The 24,299-nt window shown below is 45.5% G+C and overlaps 1 protein-coding gene across 2 annotated transcripts in view; it reads right to left on the bottom strand.

Moving 5' to 3' along the window:
* Window positions 1-24,299, bottom strand: part of TMEM178B (transmembrane protein 178B) — a 458,207-nt gene that overhangs the window by 401,744 nt on the left and 32,164 nt on the right. The gene's annotated exons all lie outside the window — the stretch shown is intronic.

The raw sequence follows: 24,299 nt of genomic DNA, 5'->3' as shown, positions 1-24,299 counted from the left end.
TGGTCCCCAAACTTAAGTATACACATTTGATTTGATCAGACTCTTCAACAGGGATCCAGGCAAGGGAGATGTTATTCTTATAGACCACAGCCACTCCACCTCCCCGCCCATGTCCCCTCACCTGCTCCTCAGAGTACCTGCCTGGAGGAAGAAGCTGGAACCAGACTGGGCCACCAGCCTCCCCCAACCAAGTCTGTGATACATACCAGGTCGGCCCCTTCATCCAGAATTGGATCAAGGATAATTTCTGATATATTCCTGACCGACATGGCATTACAAAGGAGCAAGGTGAGGCTCTGTGGGTCTCTTTCACATGGTGTCCACTCCAAGCGGAAGCCAACAAGGCAAAAGGATAGGAATCCCTGGGGATGAAAGGAAGCAAAGCGACAGCCACAAATTGCCCTTTCCAGGAACATGTCAGAATTGCTCAGGGAAAGAAAAAGACAGAAAGCAAAGACAGGGCTTGCAATGTTTAAAAAAAGAGGTTTAAAAAAACAAACCATCTGATTTAACTGCCATTGCTAGAAGAGCCAACAGTGAAAACAGCAAGTGTGGGGGTTAGAGATATCTGCTACCCACATAAAGAAAGATCAGCACTTCAGGCAGACTGGGTATGAAAATGAGATGCATTCCATTCCAATATACATGCATTCTGAGTGGTGGAATTCCATTCCAGTAGAGAAAAATGCCAAAAATGGAATGTCCCCATTATGGAATACTATGGAATGTTGTGATATTATTACATAGTATTATGGAGTACAATGCCCCCATTATGGAGTATTATTACTCCCCCATTATGGAGTATTCCCCCAGTATGGAGGAATGCCAAAAAAAAATGGAATACCCCCACTGGCATTCCATTCCAGTATAGAGGCACATTCAATTCCATTATGGAAGAAAAAGCAGGCTGAGGACAATGGAAAGAGTGCACATAGGACTGAACCCAGGAAATGTTTACGACTCCAAGAGCCCCGAGGACAGAATGTTCATTTGAGCCCCCACTTTATCTTGCTGACATACTGTGCAACATTATGCAAGTGGTAGAATGTAACATTTGTGCAAGTGCAAAACTTGTGCAGAGTTGTGTGACAGTGCGGACATTATATACAATGGCCGCACTGTCACACCACTTCATTTGTGCGACTTTTGCCCTTGTGCAGTAGTCCTCTTGCACAATTGTGAAAACATAATGTTCCACTGTGTGTATAATATTGTGCAGTATGTCAGTCACTGCATCCTGTGTAAATGTAAACCCAAAATATTGAAAAAACTCTTGAATTTGGGATTAGCTTTACTGCCTTGAATGAAAAGGATCACCCAAAATTACGTCCCCAGGAGCTGCTCCATATATCAGTCAGTCCCTATATTGTGGGACCTGTCCTAGTGAATGGTTGTCTCTGTTTTGCCCTGGTGGTAGATTTTGGAGGTATCTTTTAAAAATACACACACCTGCTAGAATTACCATTACTCAAGTTTCAGCCTTATCCCCAGGGTCTAGTGTGCAGGCGCATCTCAGCTAGTGCACATGCTTGTGAAAGCATGCACATGTGCACTAGAGTCAAGAACACTAAGGCACCATGGACTACACAGCTTTTCATTTCACACACTAGCAAGGTTAATTCTGAACTGTTGGATGTGACAACAGATTACAGGACAATTCTATTTCTCTAGTACAGGGTTTCCTAACCTTGGGTCCCCAGATGATGATGTTGTACTACAACTCCCATCATCCCCAGCCACAAAAGCCATGGCTGGGGGTGATGGAGGTTGTAGTCCAACAACATCTGGGGACCCAAGGTTAAGAAACCCTGCTCTAGTACATCTTTTGTCAAACACCCTCTCTGTTTTAAAATCAATGAAGGACAAGCTATTGCAGAGACTGACAACGATACACGGAATAATTGGTTGTCCCTTTATTGAACTACCAGAGAACGCTTAGATTTTAAGATGCGGAAGAATGCTTAGTCGAGAACAGAACAGCACCCAGTGAGATAAGATAACCCTGGGCCTTGGAGACTCTGATTTCAGGTCATATGAAATCCGAAGAATTTGTTTGTGCAAAAAAAAAAGTCATACCTTACTGTTTCCCTATAGATACCAAATTTTCCATATACAGGCAAGTCTCATTGTTCGTGGGGGTTCCTCACCTACTACCATGAGCAACAAATCTGGGAGTAACAAGACATTATGCCTTCGGGGAAAGGGGGGTTAGGTTCCAGAATGGAGCAAAAAGGTAGATCGCACATGATAAAGCAGCAAAAAATACAAAAATAATTGAAACTGTTGATTATATCATGCTCCCATGTGCTCAGGAATGCCGCCCCCTCCCCATCCACAGAATGTCCTCGGAAAATCACAGCGAAATGTTTTGCTGTTGTTTTAAAGAAATGAGCCACGAAATGGCTCCTCGTGGGCTCCTCCTAACAAAATGGTAGCGGGTAATGACCTTCGCGGTCACTTCCGGCTTTCTAGGATCCACGGATACTAACCCTTTAGTATACGTGGATAAAGAAAGCAGGTGTCAGAAATGTGCGAATACATGGAATCACAAATAGAGGAACCATGAATAACAAGGTTCTACAGTACAATTTTCCCACTGAAAATATGCTTGGTGAAAGCTTTAAATAATGTTTTCATATTTTTTGCAGAAATGCTGAAGATGATCATGTTTTAACTGTTATTGTTCTAAACAGATTTTAACACTCAATAATCAGATCAATAATTCACAAATATCATGCCCAAGAAAAGCAGGTCTTTCTCAGATCTGATTCGCTATAAATTTTAATTTACCATATATGATAATTATTCCATAAAATAAATAGAGTTTTAAGTTGAAATCCTACACATTTCAAACTGTTTTTATTTCCCGTTTGCAAAAACATTCGTATAAAAAACGCAAGTCATATATTTCATTTCTTGAACTTTCCTATGAATGTAATCTATGCAAAATGATTTTGCCTGGTCAACAATGGGCTGCACCTCCTATTACGTTACATAAGGCCGATTCTCACAAGGAGCAATAGGCTAGAACAAGTGTAAGAACAGCCTTGCTGGATCAGGTTCAAACATAGGAAGTGGCCATATACTGAGTCAGACCATTGGTCCATCTAGCTCAGTATTGTCTTCACAGACTGGCAGCGGCTTCTCCAAGGTTGCAGGCAGGAGTCTTTCTCAGCCCTATCTTGGAGATGCCAGGGAGGGAACTTGGAACCTAGATGCTCTTCCAGAGCAGCTCCATCCCCTGAGGGGAATATCTTACAGTGCTCACACATGTAGTCTCCCATTCATATGCAAGCAGGGCGGACCCTGCTTAGCTAAGGGGACAAGTCATGCTTGCTACCACAAGACCAGATCTCCAAGTTTGGCAACTGTGCGTGCTCTCTTTTTGCGATCGTATGCTCATAAAAAGAATGGTAAGAGTTGGGGTCTGTGAGATTCCCACTGGGTTGGAGGGCTCCATTGTACCCAGCTGATTAATGAAGTAGGAAGAAAAGCTCTCCTATCCAGTGAGAGAGCCTCGCAGATCATCACTTCCCCCACCTCCCACCTTGCTCTTTACGAGCACACAGTTACAAAACAAAGCTGGATAGGACACATGTTCTACCCAGTTTATCATCATGAGAACCAACCTATAGTGTACTTGAGTAACAATTTCCCCAGTACAAAATATATGTAAACATACAATACATCAAACCCAGCAAAATATATGCAAGCAGAGGCCCAGTAAGAACCAGGTTTCTCCATTCACATGTATTCTGTTAGCAAAAAGCCAATTTTAACATCTTCACACCCTTTATCAAAGTGTTGTTTATAACCAAGAGTTGAAAGAAGCAGCCAGATTTTTAGAAAAAGATAAACACCTTTGGCTGGGGCTGTTCTTAAAATAAATAAACAAATGGAAAAAACCACCTTGCTACACAATATCACAAGCAGAGGTTGCTGAACCAAGGGCAGTTCTGAACACTCGTATTAAGCCCCTAACAGGGACTTGACCTCTTCTTTTGGAAATCTGGCTCCATCTGGAGGCAGGCACCAACTTGCATTTGCAGTCCAAACTCTCTGTGTCTAAACTGTAAAGCCTGCAGGCAAGAGCTATAAGAAGTCCTGGTTTTGCAAACGGTTCCACTTGATCTCCAATTCGTGAACCATCCTATTATACCATAGGGGATAATGTAGAAATAGCAGTTAGGAAACTATGTTAGTGAGATTAACTAAGGAACATAGAAAGCTGCCATTTCCTGAGTCAGACCATTGGTCCATCTAGCTCAGTACTGTCTACTCTACACAGACTGGCAACGGCTTCTCCGAGGTTGCAGGCAGGAGTCTCTCTCAGCCCTATCTTGGAGATGCTGCGAGGGAGGAAACTTGGAACCTAGATGCTCTTCCTAGAGCAGCCCCATCCCCTAAGGGGAATATCTTACAGTGCTCACACATGTAGTGTCCCATTCAAATGCAACCCGGGCAGACCCTGCTTAGCTAAGGGGGCAAGTCATGCTTGCTACCATAAGACCAGCTCTCCTTTCTGTAAGGGTAGTGATAATCAAGTGATTTGGGTTCTAGCCTTCGAAAAGTCCCAATTATGGGTTGCTTCACATAGTCCTATTCAGTTTGGAGGCTGTCTTGATACTTTGGCAGCAACCTCAATTCCATTCAGCCCTTTGGAGGTCAGGCCTACTCAATCTGGCCCTGAACTGAAGGATCACTCTAACTTGGGGCTGAAGTTTCATTTGCAATGTGTCTGTGACCACTAAGACGCGCTTTGTCTCCTCTACTTGATAGAGCCCCTCAGAATATCTCGCCGCCAAAAAACAATGGTTCAGGTGTAGTCTCTTTCCCAGTGGTGTAACAACACTGGTGGCCACCTCCTCACTGGCTGCCTCCATGGGGGCTCACCTAAAGCCTCTCCCGGAGGACTGTCACCTCTATGTCCACAGCTGCCACACTCAAAGCCACCATGATTTCCACTAGTTTATAAAGCCTGTTTTTACTTCCATGGTGTGCAGATGACCTACACTTGGAAGTTCCTGCTTGCAGGAGGTTTGCAGTTCAAAATGGAGATCAAAGTCCAGGAGATAAATTCTTGACGGTTGCAAATGTGGAAAGATGATGGCTAGGTGATAAGCTTTATCTAACTACGGGAATCTGCTCCGGAGCATATAGACTATCCATCCTGGGAAGTCTGGGAAACCCAAACAAAGAGCAAGCTAAGCTCTTTTCACAGGACTGGATAAAGAGCCAAGGACGTCCAATCAATTTCTGACACATGGATTGTCATTCTGATTTAATGAGAACATTCTTGCTTACACACTCAGGCACTCTTGGCTAGTGCTATAACATAGGCTTCTAAAGGCAAGTACGGTGATCATCATTTTTCAAGCAGGGGCCGCATTGGCAAAAAAAAACCCCTACAAAACCCTTCCATGTGAGAGTCATTTCCCACTGTTCCACTCTCTTCACAGTACAGTATTGCACGTTTTTCAGTGCTGGGAGAGCCCTTTAAGTGAGAAGGAGCCTTCTCTTATGAGCCGTGTGGGGAGAGCGCTGGGAAGGGCTACACTTCCCAGCAAGATGGTGAGTGTAGAATCCAAGGGAAAGAGTTGTAGTATACAAAGACAAGGCAGTGGAGTACAATCAGGAAAATTAATAGTTTAATGAAATAACTATTAAGTACAGAGAGGCAAGTGCAGAGTGCTTTTCAGTGCTCTTGCTGCTGGCTGTTTGTTAGCCCCACCTCTACTCCAGGACTGGAAGACAAGTAACTAAAGCCCCATTCAAAAGCTGGCCTGGATCAAGGAATGGATTAACCAAAAACACCATAGTGAGGGATTCAAGAAGGCACAATTTCCCTTAAAGGAACCCTACTGGCACTGGGCAAAAATGCAGCACTGCACAGTGGGAATGGCCATTTTGTCATGGTGCCAGGGGGACTGTGCCGAATATTCAGCTTCAGCAGAAGCTTCACACAGGCCCAACAAACAATTAGTCAGGGAACCCCACTTAGGGCTGATGGGGGGCCACCACAATGAAGAACGCTGGGCTAGATAGCGACATAATGCAATACTTGCATGCCTTCTACACCCATGATGCTCTTGTCACAACACAACACGAGGACCACTTTCCATTTCTTCCCTGTGGCAGCTGCTGCCTCCCAACATCAAGCTCGCCATGTAGTTCAGCCAACTCCTTTCTCCTCCCCTGCCAATATTCATTTTGGAGGCTGGGTCACTGGAGGGGGAGAGACAGAGGGGCATTTTATACCATTGCGGTGACTCTCGTGTGCACCAGCCTTTGCCATTTGCAGGTTCCAGCTTTTTCCTTACCACTTTGGCTCCCTTGAGAGTTCAGCACAATTCTAAGCACACAGCATTTTGCTCGATTTGTGGAACTATTGATGTAACTAGCTTTTAAATTTTGCTTTACCTATATTCAACTCTGTGTGTTAAAGGATAATTTCAGATGGTGTTTTTTTTAAGTGGTACTTTTTCTTAAAAGCATCTTCCACCATTCTAGGAACTGGCAAACTTGATAAGGAAGAGCTGCCTTTATACCATAATTGAATGTTTTCCATTTTTTTATAGCGGAAACACTTTTTTTCCCCTGAATTGAAACTGGAAGTGGCCTTCCTATTTGCACTAGAAGAAGAGGGGTTCAAAACTTCCCAACCTCCTAGGATCCCACCTTGTTGCTACTCCAATGAGTAGGAGTGTGCATGGAACTGGCTGGCCCAGTTTGGTTTGAGTCTGAACTGGGCCCGAACCAGACCGGTCTAGTTCAGTCCAGCACCCCCTCGAAACTCCCCTGCCCTCCAAGTTTGGTTTGGCCCGGGGGGGCACGTTCGCAAATTATTATTTCTTACTTAGAATTCTTTTTTTAGACCTTACCCCCTGTGGGGGACTTGCCCTAGGTGGTGGTGGTGGAGGTCCCGTGGGAGTTCCCCCTTCTCCTGCTGGCCTCCTTGCCTCCCAAACTATACCATTTGGCCGGCTCTTCAGCCCATTTGGACCTTCCCCCTCTGGCGCAGTGGCCATTTTGGAGGCCGCTGTACCTGCACAATCAGCCTCTGCATGGCCTGGGTCATGCAAATTTGATGTCGAACCTGTTTGCACATCACTACCAATGAATTACTCAGACAGCCAGATGTGCTTGAAGAAAAAGGCAAGGTTCTAGGCATGTGGGCAATCCCCTGCTCACTGAACAGTGAGGCACCTTTTAAAGTGGTTATTCTCTTATGTTTAGCAGGGGGAGAGCAATGGGCTCTACCCAACTCCAGCACAGCATCCCTCCAGTGGTTGCTGCTGGTGTCTACCTTATGTTTCTTTTTAGATTGTGAGCCCTTTGGGGACAGGGTTCCATCTTATTTATGTATTTATTTTTCTATGTAAACCGCTTTGAGAATTTTGTTGAAAAGTAGTATTTAATATGCACAGTAATAGTTTTGTAGCACCTGCGGGCAGCTGACCATAGAAAGGCTGTATTAGGTTCCTGACCTTAAGCAACAGCCAGGACTCAGATCCCAAGGGAGAAGAGCTAGGCAAATCCTCAGCATCTCCTTAACTGCTGAGGTGCAAGAAAAGGCCCCAGCAGCAGGGATGAGCTAAGAAAATGAGGACTCCTAGGAATCAAAACCCAACCCCCAGAGATGGTTGCCCCTGAGCAGGACTCATCCAAGAGTTGGACCTGGATGCATCAAGAACCTCAGTGCCCACTTGCCAGTGCAAGAAATGCATCAGGCGAGAGATGACCAAGAGATGATGGAGTGCACAGCTCCAGGCTTGGGGGCTGCCCTTAAAGGAGCCACACTCTGTAACAGAGGTGTGGAGCCTGAAGGAGGTAGTCAGGGTGAAGAGACACAGAAGAGCTCAGCTGGAGATGAGATTCCATCAGATCAGTTTGCGCCATTGTACCTGACCCAAATCCTGAGGACTAGCTTCACCTTGCAGGTCCCCATAGAAGACCGGGGCAGGACAGGCTGGGCAGATGAGTGCTGATCCCAGCACTGCAAATTAGAGAGTACCCTGGATCCACAAAGATTTTCTTGGCCTAATTTGCTGAAGGGCCAGAGTGTGAGTGGTAAGGTGCTGGAGACTGATCACTGCATTCGAAATGGTTTGGAAATGACTGACTGATCCAATGACACCTAGTGGAAAAGTGTGGCAGAATTCTCTGCAACCAGTGATGGAGGCTGAATGGAAGGAGGCAAAGCTAGAACAGCAAATCATGCAGAGGGATGGCAGACAGCCTCCTGTGTGCATATTTTGGGTAGCTTTCTTTCCTGTATATCTAGAAGACATTAACTGGTCTTTCACAGGATGCAAGAATGCCCTTGCAAATGGTTTTAAAATTACTGGCATCCATCTCATTATAATTTCCCATCATGACTCACAACCGGAGCCTCAAGTGAAAACTATCAAAGCTTGTCTCCTCCACCTTTGTGTAGATGTTTGGCAGACTTGTTTCATTTCATTTATGATTTATTCAGCAGAGTTATATCCTGCCTTTTGGGCCAAGCCCCCTATCTTCTGCACAAAATGGTTAACACGATCCGTGCACAGCAAACTATATCCAAATGAACAGACCACTTAGCCCACAATAAAAACAAACCAAAGCACAAACAAACACAAAAGCAATTTTAAGCAGACAGATATGCCTCTTAGCAGCAGAACACTATAACCAAATAGCCAGGACACCTATTAAACCACAAAAGCTCTCCAAAATAAAAGCACATTGGCATTACGTGACCACACTCATTTGCTTATTTTATTTGCTTATTTATTTGGTGCATTTCACGGCTACCCTTCAGCATAAAGCTCCCAGGGTGTTTTCAAAACACAAGAAGAAACAAGTAGTGTTAAGCAGAACTAATGAAGGCTATATTTCACTTAGTTCAACATCAAAGTCAGATTTGTATCGGAGTGTAAATACATGTATCCTAAATGGGTTGTCCTGATCCACTGTAGCCACATTTTGTTTCAAGACTGCAGACAAATAAAAGTTCCCTCCTTGGGATCTCCAAGATAGGGCTGAGAGAGTCCTGCCTGAAACTTTGGAGAAGCTGCTGCCAGTCCATGTAGACCAGGGATCCTCAATGTTGGGCCCCCAGATGTTATTGGACTTCAACTCCCATAATCCCCAACCAAAGGCCACTGGGGCTTGGGATTATGGGAGTTGAAGTCCACTAACATCTGGGGGCCCAACGTTGAGGATTCCTGGCTGTAGACAATACTGAGCTAGGTGGACCAATGGTCTGACTCGGTAGAAGGCAGCTTCCTATGTTCCACCCTTCATGTTCTTTTAATGTAGATTTTTTACAGGCTCACCAGGGAGTTATTCCAACATGGCTTCATGCTGCAGATTATCAGAAGGGCGAATCTGCTTCGCAGCAGATTTGGAGCTGTTTAATTTGTGGCATTAAATGGACCGTTCACATTTCCTTGGCTCCTCTCTGCATCTTTCTCTGTGTGCATTCCCACAGCTTCCTCTGGGGTTTTTCTCCCACCAATCACATCCCAGAGAAGGAGGCACCAGACGCCTCGGTTCATTATTACTTTTTTTTAGTTTGACAGCCAGACGGATTTCCACAAAACTGACTAGCCAAAGCAGAACGCTTAACCTGAACCTGCTGAATCTGATCCAAATCTTTGCTGATGTTTATAATGAACTTGCCTTTGTGACTGCCTTAATCAGCTCTTTCCCCCCACCCTGCCGCCAGACCATACAAGAGGCTGAGAAGTTTAAAGTAGAAATCATTGCTTTCTCTCTGTCATGAAGAAAAATGGAGCCTCAATCAGCTCAGCTTATATTGGAACCTATCGTCTCCATTGTTAAGCTTCCAACAACATCTGCATATGTAAAACCTAGGTTCCTATGATGGCCAGGCTTCAATAAGACAAAGACAAATTTGAAAACATAGGGAGACCCACATTTTGCATGTGCTTGCTTTTAACTCAGGAATTCCTCCCTCCCCCTCCGCTTTTGGACTCCCTCCACAGAATTTCACCAATCTGCCACAGCCCCTCCGCCCACTACCCCCAGCAAATCGCTCAAGCAGCAGACCAGACTGAGCTGTCAAACTCTCCTTCCTGACACTTGGTGTTCCGGAAATCCACCCAGCAAACATTTTTTTTTTTAAAGAAAGAAAGAAAATAAAGTGTGAGTTGAGGGGGGGACGGACGAATTATCGGAAATGGCCCTTCCACACATCACAGATAAGGGTCGGGGTTTACCAGAAGTGTCGCCGGGGGGGGGGGCACAGTTTCAGAAGCTGCTGAAAATAGAGGAATTTTTTTACACCAGATGTAATTCAGGCTAAGCCAGCATGTGCAACCATAATGCAGGGGGGAACAGTTGTGTCTGAACTGGTCCCTGATAGCCTACAGCAAGTTCAGGGTAAATCCAGCTGATATGGATTCGCACCCTCCATTCTGGAGGAGATTTGAAAAAACAGCCATGTATGTAAAAACTTCAGGAAGTTTTTCACATGGGGCTTTTAAAGCCTTTTAACTCGCATCTCCTTCAGAATGGAGGGGGTGCATTCACATATCGGCCAGATTTACCCCAAAGTCCCTGCAAGTTATCGGGGAGAACTTCACACATGATTCGAATTTTTCACTGAGCATTAGAGTGTAGCCTGATTTATATGCAGGGTATAGAAATCCACTATTTGTGATGGTCTTTGGAGAAAATGTTGAGTTCGCAGTAAAGCCTCCCCATAAACCTGCGGTAAAGCCTGTTGTGTGTAAAAGTCCCCGGGCATTTTTCACACATCAGGCTTTACTGCGGGTTTGGAGTTGCCCAAAAAAACAATGCAAAAAGTAGATTTTTTTTTAAACCCTGGATATAAGTCAGAAGGCCTGACCTTAGAGCTGGGCGGCAGGGGCGGCAGCCCCGGGCCTCGCGTTTGGAGGGGCCCCGCTGTGCCAGTGAGCAGCAGGCAGCCTCACAGACTGCCCGCGTGCTCGGCTCCTGGCAGTGGCGCACACAGCAGCCACTGCGGCTGCCCATTACCACCATGTAGGCCTACCTGGGGGAGGGGGGTAAGCATGCCCTGCGCCGCCTCCACCTGATGCAGGGGGCATGGCTTCACTCTGAAACTGGGCTGCATGCTCCGTTTCAGAGCAAATACTGGCGGCACTGTAAATCAGGCTACACTAACCCAGAATGAAAAATACAATAGGGCTCCCCAATAGCTCGCAGGGACTTCAGGGATAAATCTGGCCGATCTATGAACACACACCCTCCATTCTGGAGGAGATGCAAGCGAAAAGACTTGTGTGAAAAACGCCCAGCAGAATAACTGACAGGCAGTCAAACATTACAGGGATAAAAATACCTCAGGGATTGTTGCAGTAGCCAGGGCTGTCCTGTTACACTAAATGATTACTCGGGAGAGATTAATTCTCAGCACTACATTTTCAGTTTTTTAAATATATCTGATCCCCAATCATATCTGGCTAAAATGAAAAAGTGACTTCTCTAGTTTTCCTTTATTTTCTGGGCAATTCTATCCAATTTTGTCTTGTAAGGCTGGAGACAGACAATAGTTTTTAAGAAAGCTGAAATTGATCCGAGCAAGGCATTGCTTCCTAGGGTGCAAACATGTTTCTTTTGTCCCGTGGTTGCTTCTAGTTAGGCAATACAAAAACCTGTTTACCTTAGGTGAAAATGGGGTGCGTGTAGTGAGCAGTGACTGCTCTTTCATACTGAGTTCAGCTCTCTGGAGAGAGAGAAACCTATTGTCAGTCTCCAGCCAAAAATGTGCGATGAAGATGACACACCATATCCAGACAATAGTTCCCTTCATTTCTCCTTGCTGCAAGAGTGCTGCATGTGAAAACAGTTTTATTTTATTTATTTAAAACATTTATATACCGCCCAAAACTTGTGTCTCTGGGTGGTTGGTTTACAATTAAAATCATTTAAAACATTAAATCAATTAACAATTAAAATCATTTAAAAGATTAAAAATATTTTAAACCCAGTATTAACATTATTTAAAACTGTATTTCACTCCTCAGAACTGATACAGCTAACTATACTGTTGGATGGGGCCATACTGAGAAACCCCGGATGTTCTGGACAGGCCTTCAGAGGACCTGCAAGTGAAGAAGAGGCAGCGGGGACCTCCTGTGCCAGCATCTGAGGGACACTCTGTTAACCACCAGCAAGTGGGAGGCACACAAGGGTGAATGGTTCACTCAGCTACAGGCCTCACTTCACTTAGGACCTGTGGGCAGGACTTGGCCCACATCCTTCCCCATCCCATCTTCAAGAGAACAGTCATGCAGCCAGGGCCAGTTGTACAGCCAGGTTGTACAGCAAGAAAGGGAACTGGATAGGCACACTCCTGGGCCAGAGGACCATCGGAGGTTTATGTGAGCCAGACACCGACAATAGCAGAATACTGAAGGACTATGAGATAACTAGCCACCTAATGGTGCAGCGGGGAAGTAACTTGCCTAGGAAGCAAGAGGTTGCTGGTTCGAATCCCCACTGGTATGTTTCCCAGACTATGGGAACCACCTATAGGAACAGAGTCCCAAAGGCTGATTCACAAATTATGTGGCAGCTAACTTGTGCTTGCCATCAAATATACATTCATCATGAAGCTGCCATGATCCCCAACTCACTCTACAAGATTTATTTATTTTTACATTACTATCCAGCTCTTCCTCCAAGGATTACAGAGCGATATACATGGTTGTGTTTATCCTCACAACAACCCTGTGAGGTAGGTTGAGCTGAGAGGTAAGTGATTCATCCAGTGAGTTTCATGACTCACTGAAACTCACCCAGAGTCACCCAGTGAGTTTCATGGCTGAATGGAGATTTGAACTCAGGTTTCCATGGCCCTAGTCCAACACTCTAGCCGCCTAATGGTGCAGCAGGGGAATGACTTGATTAACAAGCCAGATATTGCCGGTTTGAATCCCTGCTGGTATGTTTTCCAGACTATGGGAAACACCTATATCGTGCAGCAGCAATATAGGAAGATGCTGAAAGGCATTATCTCATACTGCGTGGGAGATGGCAATGGTAAACCACTCCTGTATTCTATTAGAAAGCCACATGGCTCTGTGGTCTCCAGAAGTCGACACCGACTCGATGGCACAACTTTACCTTTATGAGATAACGAACTCCAACACAGTTTCCTGTAAGGCAGAGGCAGAGTATTGCTAGCTATCCAGGTTGTTGGCTGTCACCACATCTTGTGGCAGAGAATTCCACAAGTTGATCCTTTTGGAGCACCTAACAATCTGATTTGGATTTCACTACACTAAATAGTTTGGTGTCATCAGCAAATTTGGCCACCTCGCTGCTTACCCCAACTTCTAGATCATTTATAGCAACAGCAGCAATAGCAATAGCACTTACATTTATATACCGCTCTATAGCCGGAGCTCTCTAAGCGGTTTACAATGATTTAGCATATTGCCCCCAACATTCTGGGTACTCATTTTACCGACCTCGGAAGGACGGAAGGCTGAGTCAACCTTGAGCCCCTGGTCAGGATCGAACTTGTAACCTTCTGGTTACAGGGCGGCAGTTTTACCACTGCGCCACCAGGGTCTCTTTATAATGAATAAATTAAAAAGCACCGGTCCCACTGCAGATCCCTGGGACCCACTTTTTACTTCCCTCCATTGTGGAAACTCTCCATTTATACCTATCATCTGTTTCCTGTCCTTCAACCAGTTACCAGTCCACACCTGTACTTGTCCCCTTATCCCATGACTGCTAAGTTTTCTCGAGAGTCTTTGATGAGGAACTTTGTCGAAAGCTTTTTGGAAGTCCAAGTATACTAAGTCAACTGGATCACCTTTATGCACACACCCTGTTGACATTCTCAAAGAACTCCAAAAGGTTGGTGAGGCAAGATTTAACTTTGCAGAAGCCATGCTGGTTCTCCCCCAGCAGGTACTGTTCTGACTTGAGGTAATCTGAAGCAGGGGCGTAGGGAGCTTGTCTGCAGCCAGAGGACAATGTTCTCTGGTGACTCCCCTGCCCCCTAGGTTTTACCATCACGCCTCCCCAAGCCATACCCCCTGTGCCTGACATCAGATGCAAGGGGGCGGGGCCAATGCCAAGAACGGGGCCCATCAGCCCCAGCAGAGCTTCCCTTCCCCAGTCAGTAGTTCATGGAATCGCTGATGGGGAGCTCCTTTGGCAGGGAATGGAGCTCCCAGTCAGTGATTCCACAAACCACCAGGCTGACGGGCCCTGTTCTTGGCATTGGCCCCGCCCCCTTACATCTGATGTCAGATGCAGGGGTGGAGCCAATACCAGGGAAAGGGGCCATTCAGACCCTCTTCCATCCCTCCCCAGTCGGCATTTCATTGAAATGCTGGCTAGGCTTTTTCCCCCAGCCAGTGGGGTGTGGAGTGGGGTATGCCTCGCTTTTCCAGCCAGCGAGTGCTTCGTTTGCTGGCTGGGTGTGGAAGGAAGCAAGGGGGCACCCTAGCTGAAGGCGAGCCTTGGTGGCTTCCCCTGACCCTGGCGGCTGGGGGACAATCGTCCATCCTTTGCTCTATGGTCCCTATGCCCTTGATGTGAAGTTTCCAACAGTGTTCATGGATATGCATAGGACTATATAAAATGGGTATCACCTTAAGTGGCACAGCGGGGAAATGCTTGACTAACAAGCAGAAGGTTGCTGGTTCAAATCCCACTGGTACTATACTGGGCAGCAGCGATATAGGAAGATGATGAAAGGCATCATTTCATACTGTGCGGGAGGAGACAATGGTAAACCCCTCCTGTATTCTACCAAAGAAAACCACAGGGCTCTGTGGGCACCAGGAATTGAAATTAACTTGACGGCACACTTTACCTTTATATGACGTGGAGTTATCCCCATGGTCACAACAGGGCTCAAGGCTTAGCCATATTCTGAGCTCACTATCTGGGGTTGCTGCTATCTCTACACTAGTCATAGAATATTTTATTTTTGTTGTTGGGTAGCAGAAGGTTTCAAGTTGCCTCCCTGGCTTCTCCAAGATAGGGCTGAGCGAGATTCCCACCTGCAACCTTGGAGAAGCTGCTGCCAGTTTGTGAAGACAAAACTGAGCTAGATAGACCAATGGTCTGACTCAGTATATGGCAGCTTCCTATGTTCTATGTTGTGGTGAAAACAGGCTCTTTAGTGGGAGGGTGCAAGCCGTTGAGGTGGGGGGACTCCAATTAGGACTCCTAGCAGCCAGTCTCCAGCATCTTACCTCCTATCTACCACTCATGTCCTGGCTGGTCAGCAAGCCAAGGGAATGCAACATCCATGGACCAAGGGTGCCTTCTAGGGTGCAGTGTGTAGAATCCAAGGGAAAGAGTTGTGGTATGCAAGGGCAAGGTAGTGGAGTGGAACTGGGAATATTAATAGTTTAATGAAATAGATATTATGTACAGAGAGGCAAGTGCAGACTGCTTTTCAGTGCTCTTGCTGCTGGCTGTTTGTTAGCCCCGCCTCTACAACAGGACTGGAATACAAGTAACAAAAGCCCCATTCAAAAGCTGGCCTGGATCAAGGAATGGATTTACCACACAGCGTCAGGCTGATAACTATTAGTGGACACCCACCTGGCTGTGGTCAACTGACCCTTTGGCTCTATAAAACCTTTGTCTCTAGAACAGGGATTCTCAACGTTGGGTCCCCAGATGTTATTGGACTTGAACTTCCATAATTCCCAGCCAAAGGCCACTGGGAAAGGGGATTATGGGAGCTGAAGTCCAATAAGATCTGGAGACCCAACGTTGAGAACCCCTGCTCTAGAACACCAGCACTTTGAGCAACTGGTCTGGGTAAAAAAGCAGTCTCCTTCATCAGTGTTCTCTCTAACAGGGATTCCCAGATGTTGTTGACTACAACTCCCAGAATTCCCAGCTACAGTAGCTTTTGCTTGGGGGTTAAGGGAGTTGTAGTGAACAATATCTGGGGATCCATGTTAGAGGGAACACTATCCCTCTACCTGCCCTCTCTAATACCTGACACACACACCCCCAGTCATAGGAACATAGGACTATAGGAAGCTGCCATATACTGAGTTAGACCATAGGTCCATCTAGCTCAGTATTGCCTACACAGACTGGCAGCGGCTTCTCCAAGGTTGCAGGCAGGAATCGCTCTCAGCCCTATCTTGGAGAAGCCAGGGAAGGAACTTGGAACCTAGAAGCTCTTCTCAGAACAGTTCCATCTCCTAAGGGGAATGTCTTACAGTGCTCACACTTCTAGTTTCCCGTTCATATGCAACCAGGGCAGACCTTGCTTAGCTATGGGGACAAGTCATGCTTGTTACCACAAGACCAGCTTTCAGTCCTCAGTCAAGCTCTGACTAAACCTTCTGGCTCTGGCCCATCGATGGTTTTATCTGGTACTCAACCCTTGACTACCTCTGATGGTCATAGGAACATAGGTCAGACCATTGGTCCATCTGGTTCAGCACTGTCTGCACTAACTGGCAGCAGCTCTTCAAGGTTACAGGCAAGAGTGTTTCCCAGCCCTACCGGAAGACAGTGATGTTGTTGCAAATTCAGAAGTGGAGGCGCTCTCCATGACAGCCCCCATGACCATCCCAATAGCCAGAGAAGCCCAGAAGTACTGGTGCTCCATCTCGGCACATCCCCCCTCCATGACACCCCTGCCTGGAGATGCCAGGGATTGAATCTGGGATCTTCTGCATGCAAAGCAAATGTTCTCCCACTAAGCTATGGCCCCCACCCTGAAAGGTGGCATACATGGGTCTCCTATCCAAGCATAGATCACACCAAGGCCTGGTTAGTTTCAGCAAAGCGGCTGTATTGTTTGCCCTAAGACCATGCTCTGGGACCTCGGTTTCTCAGCTGCACACTCCTGAACTGGCCCTTCCTACAACAGCTGATCTCAGCACTTAGCCAAAGCTTGACAAAAGCAAGGTATAAGTGTGAAACAGTAGTAGCAGTAATAAGCTAATAGTTTTGAAAGGATTTTTACAGATCAGAAGAGATTAATGTTGCACGCTCCAAATAATGTTTTGTATCTGTGATGGGGGAGGGGTGTTTCTCTCTAATCCTCCCTTTCGTTTGCAGTCCTCTCTGTCTCCTGAAAATATGTCCAAGGGTCCTGCTGCCTTCAGGGACATGTTTTTGGGTGGCACAGAGGGATGCAGAGGGCAAGGGGGAGATCAGTGAAAAGCACCCCTCCCGTGTTGTGCATGCAAAACATTATTCAGCTCACACCACGTTAGTCTGGATGTCAGACAGAGTTTAAACCTAACTTGGGGAGCGGGGGAAGAATGGAAGCTAATGAAGGACAGAAAGGAGGGGACAAGCATAAGACTGATACAAAGGGGAAATATCAAGTGCACCAAAGAGTTCAATCCAACCCTACGAATGGCCAGTTGCTTCCCGAAGTAATCATACTTCATCCCATCCAGTTTCTAATCTGTATTGTTTTATCCAAATTACTTCCCCAGCCCTGAAGTTGACATAGTTTTTTTAAAGCGCACAACAGATAAATGCCAAACGGATTACTGTGTAATCCAAACTGTTGAGTCTTCATTCTTCAGCCACTTCCCCCCTGCATGCGTTCTCTGAGAGTCAAGACTTCCCGGTGTTAACCCAGAGGAACCAGCAACGCGCTTGTAACCAAGCATCCCAGCTTCCATGTTTATAACCGGCCGAGGGATGGTCCAAGGTATTGCAGGGCCCGAGGCAAGACACCAAATGCTGCCTTGGCCACTGGTGCGGCCAGACCCCTTTCAAAACTGAGCTCTGCCAGCTTTGAAAGTGGCAGAGGCAGGCCAAGACAAGGAAGATTGCCAGCTGCCACCACCTCCTCTCTCCTCATGCTTCTTGCAAACTCTGCCAGAAAGGTGAGGAGTGGCGCTCCTGAAAAGCTCCTCCGCTGGCAGTTGGGGGTGGGGTCTTACTGTCCTGCTAGCATCTGCCTCACCCCACCTCATGAAGGGACCTCCCTGAAGAGGCCTATATCCAACCCACCCCCAAGCAGCCCAGCTTAACATGAAGTTACGCCTTCCTTCAATAGTCAAAAGATATCCCCTATTTTTTTTAACATGATGAAAGCTAAAGCATGATCACAAATTGAAGATTCTCATAAACTAATCTTGAAAACAAATTGAGAGATTAAAGTAATGTTACAAGGATTAAATGTCAATGATGGAATGATGAATGTAATTAAAATGAAATTGCTGTACTTTTTGATGTGTTGCAGCCCTACAATCAGCTGTTGCATAGAAAATATTTACCTAGCAACCCCCACTCAATGGCCTCTGGGAGCACACAGGCCCACCAACAAGTTAGGCTGTGGCTTCGATGCGCAGGATGTATGATTGGGGTCTCTCCATGCAGAATGGGTAGGCAATTGCCCTACGCTGAAGGACAGTGACAGCTTGAAGAGAACCATGAAGAACACACACTTTCCATTCCGCTGCACATCACACAAACATACAGAAGCGCTGATTTCCATCGATGATACCACCACACCATTCCAACTAGGAGGCAAACCAAGAACCAGCTCAGACCACCACATGTGGGAAACCAGGTCTAGAAACAAGGCCCAGGGTACTACATGTCCAGGATTGGCCTCAACAGTCCAGGACCTAGATGTCCTGTTCAGGATATAGAAAAAGTGTCCTGAACACAAAGTGCCCAGGAATTTGAACAGGAAGACTGCTTTAACATTTTTATTTTATTTTTTAACCAATTCTTCTGGTGCTTCTCTCAATGACATTTTCCACACAGGGCTTTTAAAGCCCTTTAACTCACATCTCCTCTGGAATGGAGGGGGGTGCGTTTACATATAGGCCAGATTTACCCCAAAGTCCCTGTGAGTTATTGGGGAGCAGTTCACACACAATTCAGTTTTTCATTGCGCATTAGAGTGTAGCCCGATTTATATCTGGGTTTTTTTAAAAAAAAAAATCCACTATTTGCGTCAGTTTTTTATGAGAACTTCAAGTTTTCAGTAAAGCCTCCCCATAAACCCGCGGTAAAGCCTGCTGTGCGTAAAAGTCCTAGGCATTGTAGCTACGTGGTCTCAATGTTTAAAAGTTCCATATTTTTACCCTTTCTCTGACACCAGTGCTGCAGACTGGCTAGGATGATTCTCTCTATATATGGCTCTGTAAACCCCTTCCCCTCCTTTCTGGAGTTAGCAAGGTTGGTTATGGGCCTAGGTACATAGGAAGCTGCCATATACTGAATCAGACTATTGGCCCATCTAACTCAGTATTGTCTACACAGACTGGCAGCAGCTTCTCCAAGGTGGCAGGAATTGCTCTCAGCCCTATCTTGGAGATGCCTGGGAAAGAACCTAGAACCTTCTGCATGCAGATGCTCTTCCCAGAGCGGCTCCATCCCCTAAGAGGAATACCTTACAGTGTTCACGCATGTAATCTCCCATTCATATGCAACCAGGGTGGACCCTGCTTAGCAAAGGGGACAAGTCATGCTTGCCAGCACAAGACTAGCTCTATGGAAATGCCCTTTTCTCTAGTGGCCTTGTTGGGGTCTCCGTTCTCTCTAAAACACTCAGTTGCACCTGCAGTCTTGTGAGGAACTCCCTTAGTCAATGGGAAGGATCTCCTGTGTGGAGTAGCAGGAAGAAATGCAAGTGCAAATAACTGTTCTTCATGGTTCCAACATGGAAGATGATGTTCTGCATGAGCTCCACCCTATCTACTGCTTTCAGAACCATATAAACTCCTAACCCTCTCCTGTGCAAAGTACACTATGGGGGAAATACGCAAGACCGCTGCCAAGCTCCAGTGATGAGCACCTTTTCCAATCCCAGGCAAAAATAAGTAGGGTTTTTTTTTAACCCCATCTCACTCTGCTGTTTGACAATTGTGTCCGGGAATTGTGTTCTCTTCACTGAATGTAGGTGTGGCATCCTGGGCAGGGGGTGGGCGCTAATTAGTTTCACAAATGTTTAAAAAGACACGTTTTGGGAATTACCTTGAAAATGACAGGCCAACAAGTCCCACTACTAGGAAATTTTTTGAATACATAGAGACTTCTGAATACATAGAGACTAGAAGAATTAACCAGAGAGCAACCATAACACTTCATGCATCTGAATTATTTCCAATGGTGTGCTATTGTGCAACTGCATTTACACAATTGTGCAGTCTTGTGCAAGACTGCTCTTGCACAGTTGTACAAACACCCCATTACAAGGCTAACAGAGCATATTTGCACATGCGCAGAATATGAGCTACTGTAACTAATGAGGAGAATTAACTGGTAATAAGTTATTCTACATTTTATGAAAGCAAATGCTAGATTCCAAATTTAAATTATTACAAACTTAAGAGGAAAGCACTACCAGCTTTCCTGTCCATCCCTAATGATATCTTCAAATTATTCAAGACGTTGGTTAACCAGAGCTATGCAGCTTCTCTCTGCAGAGTCTACAGATTGTGGAACGTGGATTGTCTATTGATTTCTTGCTCCCTGCTCCTTATGGACCTCTCTGTTTCATGTACACATTCTCCCTGGATTTTGGGACAGGAGCAGAAAAAGTAATTTCAAGGTCACAGTGCCAAGGTATTTGTGTATGATTGTGGAAGGTTTCTTTGGTTACAAGTGCTGCTTAAGAATACTAGAACTGTGAAATGTAGAAATAGTCACTAGGAATTGTGGTAAACATTTAAAATATGGAATATACCTCCTGTTTTTCCTCCAATAGGGGGGAAAAAGAGTGCTCTTCTATTTGAAAATTTAAAACAAAAAGAATAAATAAAGCTGTGATCTATAAAGTGATCCTCTGTCATTCTCAGTGCAGGAACTGTAATCTCCTTGGTTGTGATTATACAAGAGAATATTGTATTGATCCTGTAAAATATCTCTGATTGGATCAACATTATTTTCTCTTGCACTGACAGAGTCTTACCCAGGAATGAATGTAATTCCACTGCTAACACAGTCTTACTGAAATCCCCCAATAAATCCTCAAAGCAGGGCTGTTAGTAATACCTTTATTAGACTAACTAAACAAGATATTTATATGCAGGGCTTCCTGCATAGCTTCAAATTATGAAGGGGAAGAAGCAGAGATTTCAGAGGTGTTCTCTCACATTTGTGCAAAACAGGAAAGCATTTTCCTATGCAGGAACCCCAGAGATCTTCACGAAGAGGGTTCCAAATGAACAGCTACAAGACAAATCCATCCCCAACTAGTTTTCACAGAGCAAAGTGGCTATTCACCTCACTAACAGAAATGAACAAACCCACTCCAGAGAGTTCTTTAACATAATCCTACCCATCTTATTTTGAGGTCAGTTATCATGGCAGCATGGTATAGTGCTTAGACCAGGACCGTGGTGCGGGGGGAGGTTATAACCTTCCATAAACTTTAAACCTGAAAGATTAAAGTATATTTTAATTAGATACTGTTTTAATAGTTTTAACATTGCTTTAAATTTTAAATTCTGATGTTGTAACCTTTCTATTTGTTGTAATTTGTATTGTTTTATTGTAAACTGCCCAAAGACTTAAGTTTTGGGTGGTATATAAGCATGTTAAATAAATAAATCAAACACCACCAGCAGTGTCTCCTGTAACAGGAATCCCCAGATGCTGTTGACTACAACCCCCATCATCCCCAGCTGCATTGGCCTTTGGCTGGGGATTATGGGAGTTGTAGTCAACAACATCTGAGAATTCCTGTTACACGGAATACTGGACACAAGGCAAACACATCAGCCCGCCATACTTATCTACTTTGAAGACGTATCGGTCCAGCATTCCGTTCTTATGCCTGCTCTCCGGGACATGTGGGGGCCTATGAGTCAGTCGACAGTGCTGATGATGTGTAGAGGAGCCTGCCTTAGGGGAGACTGCCTTGCCACTGATCTCTTCCATCCATACTGCTATTATTTAACACAGTCATGTCCCATCTTTCTGCCAGACAACAGGCCTTCAAGGTTGCTGACAATCAGGGAAAATAAGTAATAAGAAACCCTTTTTAAGGCAGTGGCCATGTATGAAAGCTCAGGTGCGGCAGTTGTGTCCAGTGTCCACTCCTCAAACTCTGGATACTTCTGCTGCTACTATGGCAGGAGAGTGACAAGGTTGCTGGCAGCCACAGGCACACTGCCCAGGCTGCCGCCAAGCATGCCCCCCTGCGCTGGCCACGCCCCTTCCCCTTGGTACACCAATGGTACACCAATGCACCACTGCACCAATGGTACACCAATGCACGCCCCTTCCCCCTGGTACACCAATGCACCACTGTATTCTATCCAGTATCTTTTATGCTTTGTTTAGAAGTTTGTCCTAGTAGGGATCCTTTAGAGATGACACACATATTGCCCGAGCATAGGTTTTCAAACGCTCTCTATGTTGTAATCTGTCGGATCTGAGTCGAGTCTTTCTCCACTTGAGCTCCAGTCATCTCCTTTGCTGCTGCAGCTACTGTAGTTCTTCCATATAACAAGTTTTGAAGCAGGTCGGAGAGGATGCTTAAGAGTGATCGTGTCAACTGTCCTGGTAAGTTTGCTGTTCTAATTCTCCACCAGGGCATCAACAGGATCACTGGCAGAGCCCACACTAAATCCTTCCAAGGCTTCTTGGAATCTTATTGGGTCCAATAACCTTCTCGGGCAGATCATCCTAAAAGGCCCCTCACCCCTGTGGAGGGGGGATACAATTGTGAGTCTGACCTTAACCAGATGATGGTCCATCCATGACAACGGTGAAATCACAGGAGTCCCCACCCATGGAACACCACCCTGATCAGAGTGAAAAACCACATCAAGTGTGTGACCAGCAACATGTGTCAGTAATTGCTATCACATTTATCTGGCAGAGTTTTTAGTTAGTCAAACTACGCCTATTGCATTTCCTGCTATTTGACACTCCTGTTTTTACCATATTTCCTTGAATAGAAGAATCTGAATTTAAGATGAACCTCTTAAAAATATAGGTTATACCTGTAAATATGGTATTCCCCTCCCCCCACATCAATGTATATACAGTACATATGCTTACTGAGGATTACAGTTCATGCATCTAATGAAGGTTGTAGTTAACAGCTTCTCAAGTTTGTGTCCACAGATGTTGTTGGAATACAACTCCCATCATTCCCAGCTGCAATCACCATTTTGACTGGGGATGATAAAAGTTGTAGTCCATCTGGGGACCCAAAGTTGGGAACCTCTGCTGTAGCCCACAAACATTTGTGTTACATACAATACATTCGTTAGTCTTTCAGGTGCTACAAGACTCCTTATTGTTTTTTTCTGATACAGCCTAACATACTAGCCCTCTGCTGGTTTGTAATGTTTACTCAGCTGTCATTTTGTTTATTTAAATTTGATTTTACCTAAACTGTATGTAGCTTATCTTTTATGAATGTTAATAGCTTTGTAGCATTCTGATACATATTTATGTAGCTATTAGGGTTGCCACGGATTCATCAAGAGCAAGGCTGCACAATTTCAGCCCTCTTGCTGATATTGAACTACAACTCCCATCATAACAGACCACTGGCTACCGGTGGTTGGGGATGATGGGAGCTGTAGTCCAAAAACAACTGGAGGGCCAAAGCCCTGGTCTAGAGTCTCCAAGAGTCAACACCGATCTCTAGGGGACTCTTGAAAGCAATCCATAAGATCAGTGGCAGAGGGAGGCCAGCCACGGCTCGGGTTCAGCCGCCACCGCAACCCCCCTCACCCCACCCCCTGCATCTGATGTTTGCATTCAGGAGCTAAATCAGGGCCTTTAAGGCAGGGAGAGTCTCTCCGGCCATGCTGCAAATGCAGCACTGGCCGATTTAACTCCCAAACAGGGTCGCGCGGCCCCGTTCAGAAGCTAAAGCATTCCCCCACGCATCTGCCATCAGACTTGGGGGTGTGTGTGTCAGGGCTGCAAGGCATGGGCCCTGAGGCAGCCCCTTAGGGACAGCGGCCCGGGTTCATTGAACCCTGTCACCCAATGGTGGCTATGTCCCTGCTTGAAATTTTAATGGTTTGATATTGTGAAAAATATTGGGGAAACTATTGAGAATAGCTTCAGTGAGAGTTGGAAACCTATTTTTTTATTTTTTATTTTTTGTTGTTGGGGGGTGGGGGAGCAGGCTATAAATATTAAATCAAATCCAAGGTCTATATCTGCATCCAATAATTTAAAAAACGGAAGTCAAAGGATGTGTTCTAGGGGCCGTTCTATTTCCAACGTTTGCCTTCAATTTCTGGCCAGAACCAAACTGGCAAATGAAGCACTTTGGAAGTCACTTTCCTCAAGATAGTTAGGAAATGGCAGTCTTGGGTGAGAGAGATTCATGCATACAGCTACACACACACATTAGCAAA

Source organism: Hemicordylus capensis, chromosome 5, assembly GCF_027244095.1.
Source record: "Hemicordylus capensis ecotype Gifberg chromosome 5, rHemCap1.1.pri, whole genome shotgun sequence".
Lineage (NCBI taxonomy): Eukaryota > Metazoa > Chordata > Lepidosauria > Squamata > Cordylidae > Hemicordylus > Hemicordylus capensis.
Note: the sequence above shows the minus strand (reverse complement) of the source record. Positions and strands in the feature narration are given on the sequence as shown.